Below are 10647 nucleotides of genomic sequence, written 5' to 3' on the forward strand. Positions count from 1 at the left end.
AATATTAAAACATTATCAGAGTGTGGCAAATGACTCTGGCAGAACTGAATAAAACAGCCTAACTAAAGGCAGAGAGCCAGAAGGTAACATAGACATGGAGGCTCCCATAATATTATTACAGGGCAATATATTGGCATTCGTCCTCAAATGATAAATGTGGTAATTGGTAGAACATGGCCCAATCTCCTGCACATGAAAAGAGTAGCACAGACAATATTCTTCTTATTATTAAAAAATAATTGATATGACTATTTATCAATATGGAACATGGATGTCTGTAAAATTGGATTAAGACCATGAGCAGACATGCTTTTACTGCTCTTCAAAACAAAACGTCTGTTGTGTCAGTTCAGTTGTAATATTTTAGAGGGCAGGATTTGTGAAAACAGGTCCAGAATAAAGTGGTAGCTCAACAGTTTTGCTGTGTAACCAATGAACAACCACATTCCTTAACAGGACAAATTAGTCATTCTTTCTTAAAAAAAAAATACATTTTTTTTTTTTACTGAAAGATGTGTTATATTTAGACATGTTTATTAGTTCCTGAAGGAAATTAAAAAATAATAAATTAGTAAATTAGTAAAATAGTAAAGGAGAAAATGTAGTAATTGGTGTATAATAATTGAGGGTTGGTTATTTATATTATAATATATTTGGAAGAACTTTCAGAAATCTTACAGGATCAGAATCTTACATATAGCACACCTAAAAAGGATAAATGTAAAATTAATGATAGTAAGCCTGCTTTATCTATTCTACAGAGCCATGTTTAACCATGCCCCCACACCAGAATGTACACCAAATGAGAGCCAGAACAATCTAAATGGTGAGGAGAAGAAGGGTATATTCCACAAGTGAAGAGCAAAGGAGATGTTAGGAGACAAATATATTTATGTTCCACTGTATAATCTCCCTTTAAATTGTGATTAATTCCAGGAGGCTCCAGCAGGCTAAGCAGGCTAAGCTTGCCATCAGCTGCCGGAGCCCTGAGAGAGCACAATTGGCCTTGCTCTCTAAGGGGGATGTTGCTTAGCACAAGGAATCCGTGAGCTGATGTCATGTATCAGAGGAGGCATGTGCTAGTCTTCACCTTCCTGGTGTGTTGGGGCATCACTACTGAGAGAGGGAGTTTGAATGAGTGGGTTGGGTAATTGGCCGTGTAAATTGGGGAGAAAATGGGAAAAAAATGTTTTAAATAAAATTGTGGTTCATTCCAGTGCGTTTCTACATTACTGCAATACTATTCTGATTTCCTAATATGATATTAAATCATACAAGAAGCAGACATTATAATTTTGCCCCAGCTAAAACACATAAACAAACAGATAAACAAATGTTCTTTGCTTGGTTTCGCTTCATGTACGAGTCTCAACAAACTGAGCATGGATGTGAGTCACACGCCCTCCTCTCTCTTGAACCTCGACCCTCTCGGCTTCAGAAAGAGGATGCAGAGTGGACAAAAAGATCTTTCATGAATGGTGGAAAGCCCAGCATTACTTCTGAGCCCCTGTGGACTGCTTCTCCTCTTGTGGGCTGAGCACGTCTGGGTTTAGTAAGTGACTTTGCCAACAGGCCCACTGCCTCTCATGACATCACCTTCTGTGGGCCTCACACTGCTGACATCACCTCCATCCCCTCACTTTACTGGCCATTTCCTTCTGACCTGCAAATGACCTTGGCGTCCTCTGAAGGGGTTTTACCACTGGAGAGTTTGGATAAGATTCCCCAGTTTCCTCCAGGCTGCTGGAACCTCATGTGGCATCTATAAATCTTGTGAGAACTTGAAAGAGCAGCTCAGAAACATTTGGAAGATCCTCATGCTTCTGCTTTTATTTTACCCCTACATTTCAGCCTGTGTCGTATTCATTTTCTCACTGTCTAGTGCAGGGCTGAGCCAACATTGCAGAATACAGAAAGAAACGTAATAGTATCGTACACCGTCAGGACAAATGAAAAAGCTCTGGAATAGAGATAGAGGTAACCTGTGTTACATATCTAACAGCTGACTGAAACCTGTTTTTTACTACTGCTGTTGTTCACAGTCAATGATGTGTATCTGAGACTGAAGTGGTATTTCTTCTTACGAAATTGCTCTACCTAAATACATGACTGGTTGATTCTTCTGTAAAACTCTAATTGTGTTGTTCTTTTAATGCAGTGCTTAAGTTTATATTCTAACCAATTGGAAAAGCTGGCCTGGCTGTATCCCTAGTATTTAAATGATAAAACACATGTGCAAATGTGTAGTCCCTGTAGAGATGTATTGCCAATAGAATAGGACTGTCTAAAGCCAACAAACATGAAGTTTGGCATCCTGCCTAATGGCAGGCGTAGGTTAGACGGAAATAAAGCACTAAACTGTGGAGCAGTAAAAATAAAAGCTTTATCACAAGTTCTACTAGGAGACTCAAATGCATGTCACTCATGTCTTTTAAGACATGTTGTTTTGTTTCCCCTCCTTCTACTTCACTGCCTCCATTTCGGTCCTGCCAGCTGCCTTCTATGTATGGCAGGATGTGCAACAATTGCAACATCTATTGATCACATTGTTAATACTATCAAGATTAAAATATATATTATTGCACTATTGCTACTAAGGTTTTTCTGGTAGAACTGTGTTCTCTGAAACGGTGTTTTGTGCCTCATCCAGTGTTTGGAGTTGGGTATAAATTGGGAAGTTGGGAATGAGGTGGGCAGTTCGGGATAGAGCTTAGATCGGCATGAGCCCATGCATGTTCTGCTCGAGCCTGAGCCGACCTGCCCCATAAACTGTTTTTGTGAGCCTGAGTCTGATTTAAACAAGACATTTTTTTAGCAAGTAGAGCGTTAAAACTGAGCTTTTTCAAAACATTTTCAAACTGTTTAAATGAGCAAAATCTGATCAGAATGATGTTAATGAACACTGCAACACTAAAGAAGCATAGACCTATTATTTAAGAACAATGTTTATTAAGAACCGATCTCCCTGTCTACTCGTATATAATTAACAATGTTTAGGAATTTTTTAAAATATTTTAAGCATAGAGTCTTAGTGTAAAACACATAAAACAATAATAAGTCTATGCGTTGACAAGTGGAGGGGCTCATGTGTGCACAGTGCTCATTCTAACTTGTGCAACATTTTTTTATAACACAGTTTGATTTGTTACTGCTGTATTGTGATTAGCATGCCATAGGTTTACATGAAATTAAAATTGCATTTAAAAACAAGGCGTGACCCGACCAGAGGAAAGGGGTCGAAATCTCTGCCCAACCCGGCCCGAGTTTGGGTCGGGCCTCGGGTCAGGTCGGGTTCGGGCAGAGAATCTAAGCTCTAGTTTGGGATGAGATGGGGTTACCATTGTCCAGAATCTAGTAGAAATCCTTCCTTGGGTAGAAGAAAAAAATAATGACCAGCTGTCCCAATGCTTGTGCCCACATAGAGCATTTTTATGTTCTCAGAAATCGTTAGGCCTTCTCTGTTCTTTTTGTTCCCAACTGGTCTTTAGGGTATAGTGCTATAATGTTCTGACATAAACTCACACTTCATTTAGGAGCGTAAATATTTCCACATGGTTGTGTAAGCGTCCGGTTAGTTAGGAGTCAGTCACCATGGTTATGCACCTAACTCTCAAATATGCCTTGAAACGTTGAATGATGTCACGGGGGAAGGAATTCTCTTGGAAATGTTAAGGCGGTCAAGTGTGTGCACATGTGTCTTGGTGATACAAAACTTTGTTTATAGAGCTGTAAACACTGGAGATGGGGACAGCTGAGTTGAGCTAATCTGATTATGACAGTGAGACAAGTTTCTCTGTATACAATCATTCCAGGTTCAGAGGAGCAAGTGAAGATACTCTCTTGTGTGAAAAATAAAACTCAGCCTGGCCGGGTTCTGTTGCTATGCTGTACAAACACTTTTCCTATTTCCATCCAAGAGTGACTGAACTGCACTCAGTGTCTCTATTGATTAAGTAAGCAAATAAGGATTAATGAAAAGGATAATTAGGAAGGAAAAGATTTACAGTCAAAAACAAGTCAAAACATATTTGTTAGTTTCTTCGACTCACAAAGTACCCATAAAGAGATTATCCCAGACAGCATCCTAAACTTATTATGCCATTTAGGGATCTGAAGTAGTGCCTCTCAGTGTGTGCTTAAACGCTATTATCTCATTGTGCTTTCCGCAAACAGACTAATTGAGTGAAATTGGGCTTGTAGGTAAGTAAACATTTTGAAGTAGGCGACTTGAAAAGTGTAGTCAGCGTAATGGGATTGGGATGTTCTCACAAAGGATTAACGGCAGGTAGGCAGGGAAATGAGAGCAAGAGGAGATTTGCACACTAACACACTTCTGTCTTTAAGAATCTTTTAAAAGAGGACACCACTTGAACTCCTGTTAAAGTAACACTACCTTAACTTTAAAGCTATTACTGCAATCATAAAGATAACTGACAATATATTTTCCCAGAAATAATTGAAATACTTTTTTATGGCACTAACAAAACACTTATATAGTAGCAACTATATATATATATATATATACATATATATATATATATATATATATATATATATATATATATATAATGCAATTACATCACATTTAAAGAGCAAAATGTTTCAGACATTGTAATTAAAAAAGGGTTCACATTTATTTATGTCAGTTTCAGTTTTAATATCAGTTTCTCTGATTTGGCTATTTATAGGTATGTTTTAGTAAAATGAACACTGTTGTTTTATTCAAAAAACTACAGACAGCATTTCTCCCAAATTCCAAATAAAAAAAATCATTTAGAGCATTTATTTGCAGAAAATGAGAAATGGCTAAAATAACAAAAAAGACGCAGAGCTTTCAAATCTCAAATAATGCTAAGAAAACAAGTTCATACTTACAAAGTTTTAAGAGTTCAGAAATCAATATTTGGTGGATTAACCCTGTTTTTTAATCACAGTTTTCATGCATCTCGGTATGTTGTCCTCCACCAGGCCTACACACTGCTTTTGAATAACTTCATGCCACTTCTGGTTTAAAAATTCAAGCCGTTCAGCTTGATTTTATAGCTTGTAATTACCCATCTTCCTCTTAATTATATTCCAGATGTTTTCAAATAATTAATTTCAAGTAATTATCATGATAGGCCTACTTTCTGTAAATATCATGAACATCTATAATGAGACGTAATGAACAAATTCACAACAAATTATAGTATATTCATACAGCATTAAAAACATGTGAACCAATAAATATTTTATAGACATATGACAGTCATGTAAATTATTCATCATGAATCATATAATCATATTGCTGCCTAAGCTGTGTTCACCATATGCTATATGGCTGGGTTAAATATCATACAGCTATCATTATTAATATTTTCCTATGATAACAGTCTGTCGTTTTACTCGGGGCACATAAATACGTTATTAGACTAAATACATTATTAGGTGTTATAATACATTACAAACGAATATAAACTGCTCTACTGTAATATTCAAGATAAATACTGTATATTCTTATTATAATATAAGCATAGTTCAAAGTGTGGCTCAGAGTTAGTTTATAAATGGGCAGCAGCTTTTTAGTCATAATGCTCTAGGCAGACTTGGTATTGAGGTATGACATATTATAAAAGCAGTTTATGATGCATAAAGAACTCAATTCATAATGCATATTAAACATGGCTATAAAGTGTTACTAAAAATTGCTTGTATGTTTAAACATTCTAGCTTGTGCAGCTTTGTGGGATCATTGAGTTCATTTAGTGCTTGCTTACTTGACTTCCTGTCTGCTGGGAGTCTACTACGGAGGTAATTAAGAGTTAGGAGTACACACCGCAGTGATTTTGAATGAAGGTTCATTAAGCATATAGGCAGACCAGGTGGCATGCAGAGCTAAGTGCTTGGGTGGCCCACATCCTTGGCAAATATCACCTCCTTCAGATTCTATATAAACGTGTGTGGTGACAAATTAGCCAAAAACGTCTTAACTCTGAATCTATAAATACTTCTTAAAGTGGTGGATGGTGAATGCTCATGCCACGGCAGTCCTGCCTAGCCATTTCCCAGGGTTTTATTAGAGGGAAACGCAGTACCTAAAAAACGGCAGTTCGGTGAAATCATTCATTTTCTGGTCTGATGTCATCTCAAAGCCTCCATAACTGCCCGAGCATGGCGTCTTTGGTCTGTAATTGGTGAAAACACCACAGGCTCCTGACAAGCTCCCTGCAGCTTACTGTTTGAAACTGGTAGATGCATTATCTTACCATAAAATTGCAGTGGGAGGTCATCAAGAACAGAACCAAGCTGTGGCTTTCTGTGGCTTAGAAAACTAGACCTTCCCGGCAAACTGCTCTTGTTGTCTGTCTTTTTCTCCCCAGAGCTGGTTGGAGTTGCTGACTGATGTGGGATGCTCCAAGCGTGTAATGACAGATCTATTTCACATAACTTCAAACCTGCTGCCATTCAGCACTTTTTAAATGTATGTTGCATTTATATAGCTGTAGTTCGGAAAGAGAGAGAGTGTTTCGGATGAAAGCAGAATTCAAGGAAAAGAAGAAGGAATAATGTTTGGGAGAGGCCACTGATGTCATCACAGTGTTCAGTCTGGTACGGGCGGCAAGTTAGGACAAATCTAATAAAAATAAAAAAGTATAAAACGTCCATTAGGTACGATAGCAAAAACTAAAAAAAAAAAAAAAAAAACACAGCCCACTCTATTAGACATTCCAACCTAGCTGTTACATCTTGTAGATGAGATGTCTGAGACAGAAGCTCATCTGTTGCTTCACAGTTTGTGTTATTTGGATATTTCTGGTGGACTGTAGTCAGTAGACAATCCACCAACCAACCAAATAATAGCTGCTCTGTGGTGATTCTGTAAGGTCCTGACCACTGAATGACAGGTTAAAATAAGAATAATTCTATATGCAGAGGAACAGAAGTATTAAGTGCTCCTGTACGGTCAGTGGAGGTGGTAATAATATTGAATTATTTAATTCCTTCTCTTTTGCTTTCAGTTTGTCAAACAAAGCGGCAGGTACACCACACATGCTCTTCTTATTATTTTCTGTTTGCCTTTCTCAGCAAAGGGTTCTTGATGAGCTACACACCCCTCTTAACCCTCAGAGTTAAACAGATACATGTGTGGATTTTCTAGATCTGAAGGAATTAGTGAATCTTGATTTTCTGAAGCTGTTTATCTGATGCAGGCTAAACAATATTTAAAATGTCTTTACAAGATAAAGATTTGCCTGCACCTTTAACCCATCTGTGCAGAGAACACACACATTACTGAGCAGAGCACACATTCACAGTGATATTGTGAGGACACATGCCTGGAGGAGCCTTTACTGCCACACAGGGGGCAGTGAGGGTTAAAAGGGCAGGTTCAAGGGCCTGGCAGTGGCAGCTTGGGAAACCTGGGTATAAAACCCACATATCTGTCATTAATAAACAGGTGCTCTAACCACTACCAACACTTTCCCAAATTGTTAGGAGGCCCATTTTCTTTGTAGCCTTTAATTAATTTGTTTTCATTTGACTTTCCTCTTATACAAGCAAATTATCTAACTTCTTCAGAAATTAAATAAAAAATATATATATAAAAATGTTATTTATTTATATAGAAGAAAAGTTATACTTAAATTGCCATTTTGACTGAAAATTAAATAAATGGAGGTTGTGCCTGATACAGATACTGATATTAGAAGTAATAGAATTACAGCTATGTAAGCAGTAAAGGATTGGAATTGTATTTAAGGACTTAGGGTGAATATGGGAGGAACAATCAGAAGTATGCTCTCTCCATAGTGAGTAATGATCTCACAAAAAGATACTGTAGATATGCTTGGAGTGCAAGATTGTACACTTTCCGGTAAAAGAGGCTTGTCGGTACTTTTTGTAAAAGAGCATGTGAAGTTGAGTGTGAAGCACCCGATAAAAAAACGAATGATTATTACACAATTAAATGTTTCTTAATATTTAGGCATTGGCAACAACAAAACAGCACAGAAAAAAAGTAAACAAATCAAATATGTGTGTATGTTGACCTAAGAACTACTTTAAAAGGACTTTAAAAGAAAGTGTGTAGGTGGATCTAATGGAAGCACTGATTGTTTGCTCATTCTGCATTCCGTATTTTAGACTGGACACAATGTACATTCAACAACCTCTTAGATCCCATGATCTTCATCGGTAGTACAAAAGCTTTGCAACAACCATGCTACGGTGAGACTGCGCTGATGCATGAACCTTTCACCACATCAGTGGATCTTCTTCTGCATGAATGCTAGACAAAAGCAGCGCAAGAGAATCTGCAGAGTAAAGGCGTGTATGTCAAAGTCCTCACAGGTAGTTTTCCTCATAGGTAGATTTCCACCTTCTGTGTGGACTGGCATGACCCATCAAAAAAATAGAAAAAATGCTTTTTGCCATCAAATTATTTATGGAACACAACAAGTGCATATGTTTATGAAATTACCTGTAAACTGTATGTTGAAGAAAACATTGTCCAGTTACTGTCCATCATCTAATGTGGCCAATGATTTGTCAGTCAGTGAAGGTGCTCCAAACACCTAATCTAAAATGTCAACAATAAGTGTTGTTAAGAAATAAAAAAAATTAGGGAATTGGACCACACCTCAATTCCCAAAACTCCTCTTCCCTACTCCTAGATACCAGTTGCACCTTGGCCTTGTGACTAACAACCTTACACCCACCACCAACCCCTTGGCTAGCTATTGCACTTAAAACAAATTGTGTAGCTCATTGTAGTTCATTGTTAAATCAATATTACAATAATGAAATCTTAACAACTAAATGATTTCACCCTGTCAAAAACGGACAGGAACTATATACTGGTAATATGCTGACAATGTGGTCACACAGCAAAAAGCTAACAGTTTCAGAACTTTACTAAAACTGGCCTGTATTATCAAACTTCTATTAGTAAAAGTGCTGATCCTGGATCAGTTAATGTTTACTGAATTCTATTCTAGACACCTGATGAGAGGTGATCTTAGATCAGCACCTTTACTATGAGATGCTTGATAAATGAGGCCCACTGTTATTAAATACACTGCACTGTACTTATTCACTTGTTTACTGTTCATTCAATATTAAAATAATAAAGCGGTGTTCAGCCTTTAGTCTTCAGGGCTAATCAGATCCTCTTCAACTCTCTGCTGCCTTCTACAGGTAACCGTTCTCATCTGCTGCTCTGCCAGGCTGTTCTCCTCTGTGGAAGCTGTAAAGGTGGGGGTGGAAAAGGGGCAGCTGGTACTTGGTGGCTCTTCTCTGACCAATGTCTGCTGGACAATGCCATCAGATGTTACTTTAATATGCTTCTCAAACAAAAAAACTTGTTTTGTACAAGCGTGCAATTTCTCAATGCTACACATTAGAGGCTCGCTCCCTTGTTTCAGCTCTTCTTGTTAGAAGTGTGTTCTTATATCATAAGTGCCTTGCCTCTCACTTAGATCTCACTTATGTTGAGATCTTTAAAGCACCAGTTGCAATGCTCCTTTTTCCTCAGCCATTGTGGCAAAGATCCTACAAAAGCCTACATCTTGAGTGTACAATCCTAGTGGGTCACCACTATGGTGTGAAATGATTGCTTCTCTTCTATTTTAGTTCTGTACCGGACTAAATTTACACACACACACACTGGCCTTGACCATTTGGGATGGTCTCAAATTACAAGAGTTGGATAGAAAAAGACACAACAAGTCAGGTCACAGCAACTCTACAACTAGAACTCTTGATTTTTTTCAATAAGCCCTAATCCTGTTTGTTCCATTGTCTGTCTTTATTGTGCAGACTAAATTATCCCTGCTGATTTCCTGTTCTCACAACACATGAATAAATTGTTCACCAGAGTAAGGAGGTGTCAAAAACCTATGACAGATTTATTGTAAGGAGAGCAAAAGTTCAAAATCTTCCAAAGTGTTGAAATAGCTTATTAACCTAAATCCTAAAATAGCACCATATGTAAGTACTGCAGCGTCACAATATTTTTAACTTACTGTTATATTTGAAACTACGCTGCCGCCTGGCTGCTGTTTAAACTCTTGTACATCTGTCCTTTTCATGTTCATTCCTGCTATAGGAAAAATTTGAATTGATGACAAATTTACCATTTTTATCTAACCTAGTTTTATCTTTGAGTTGCTTGATTCAGTATTATTTATTTGAATTGTATAAAATAGTTTAACTATTTTTTTTTACAGTGTAGTTACATTTAGTCATTTAATTGTAAGCTACTTACAACACACATTTTTACCATTTTACTAAGTCACAGTCAGTTATATTTTACTGCCTTTTCGGGTTTCATTATTTCCATTATGATCGACTGTTGTTAGCAAAGTCCTAGAAATACAAAAAGCTAGAAACACTTTTACATTAGGTCTGGGGCTATTCGACAGGTCTTTAAAAACATGTACTGAAACTAAAGTAGTTTACTAAAGTACTGCAGGACAGAGAGCTGATGATATTTGACACCAGGCTGCCTTCTGCTGGGCGGTTTGTGAAGCAGCTGTTAGCTGTGAATCTGTCCTGTGTTTTTAGAGCAGGGGCTCGAATTTTAGTGCGAGTGGGGAAACAGACCATTCAATTCTTTAAAGAACACAACAGTAGAGTCCTTCCTTAAGACGATAAATAAAACTATAC

The sequence above is a fragment of the Astyanax mexicanus genome, chromosome 6 (genome assembly GCF_023375975.1).
Source record: "Astyanax mexicanus isolate ESR-SI-001 chromosome 6, AstMex3_surface, whole genome shotgun sequence".
Taxonomy (NCBI): Eukaryota; Metazoa; Chordata; class Actinopteri; order Characiformes; family Acestrorhamphidae; genus Astyanax; species Astyanax mexicanus.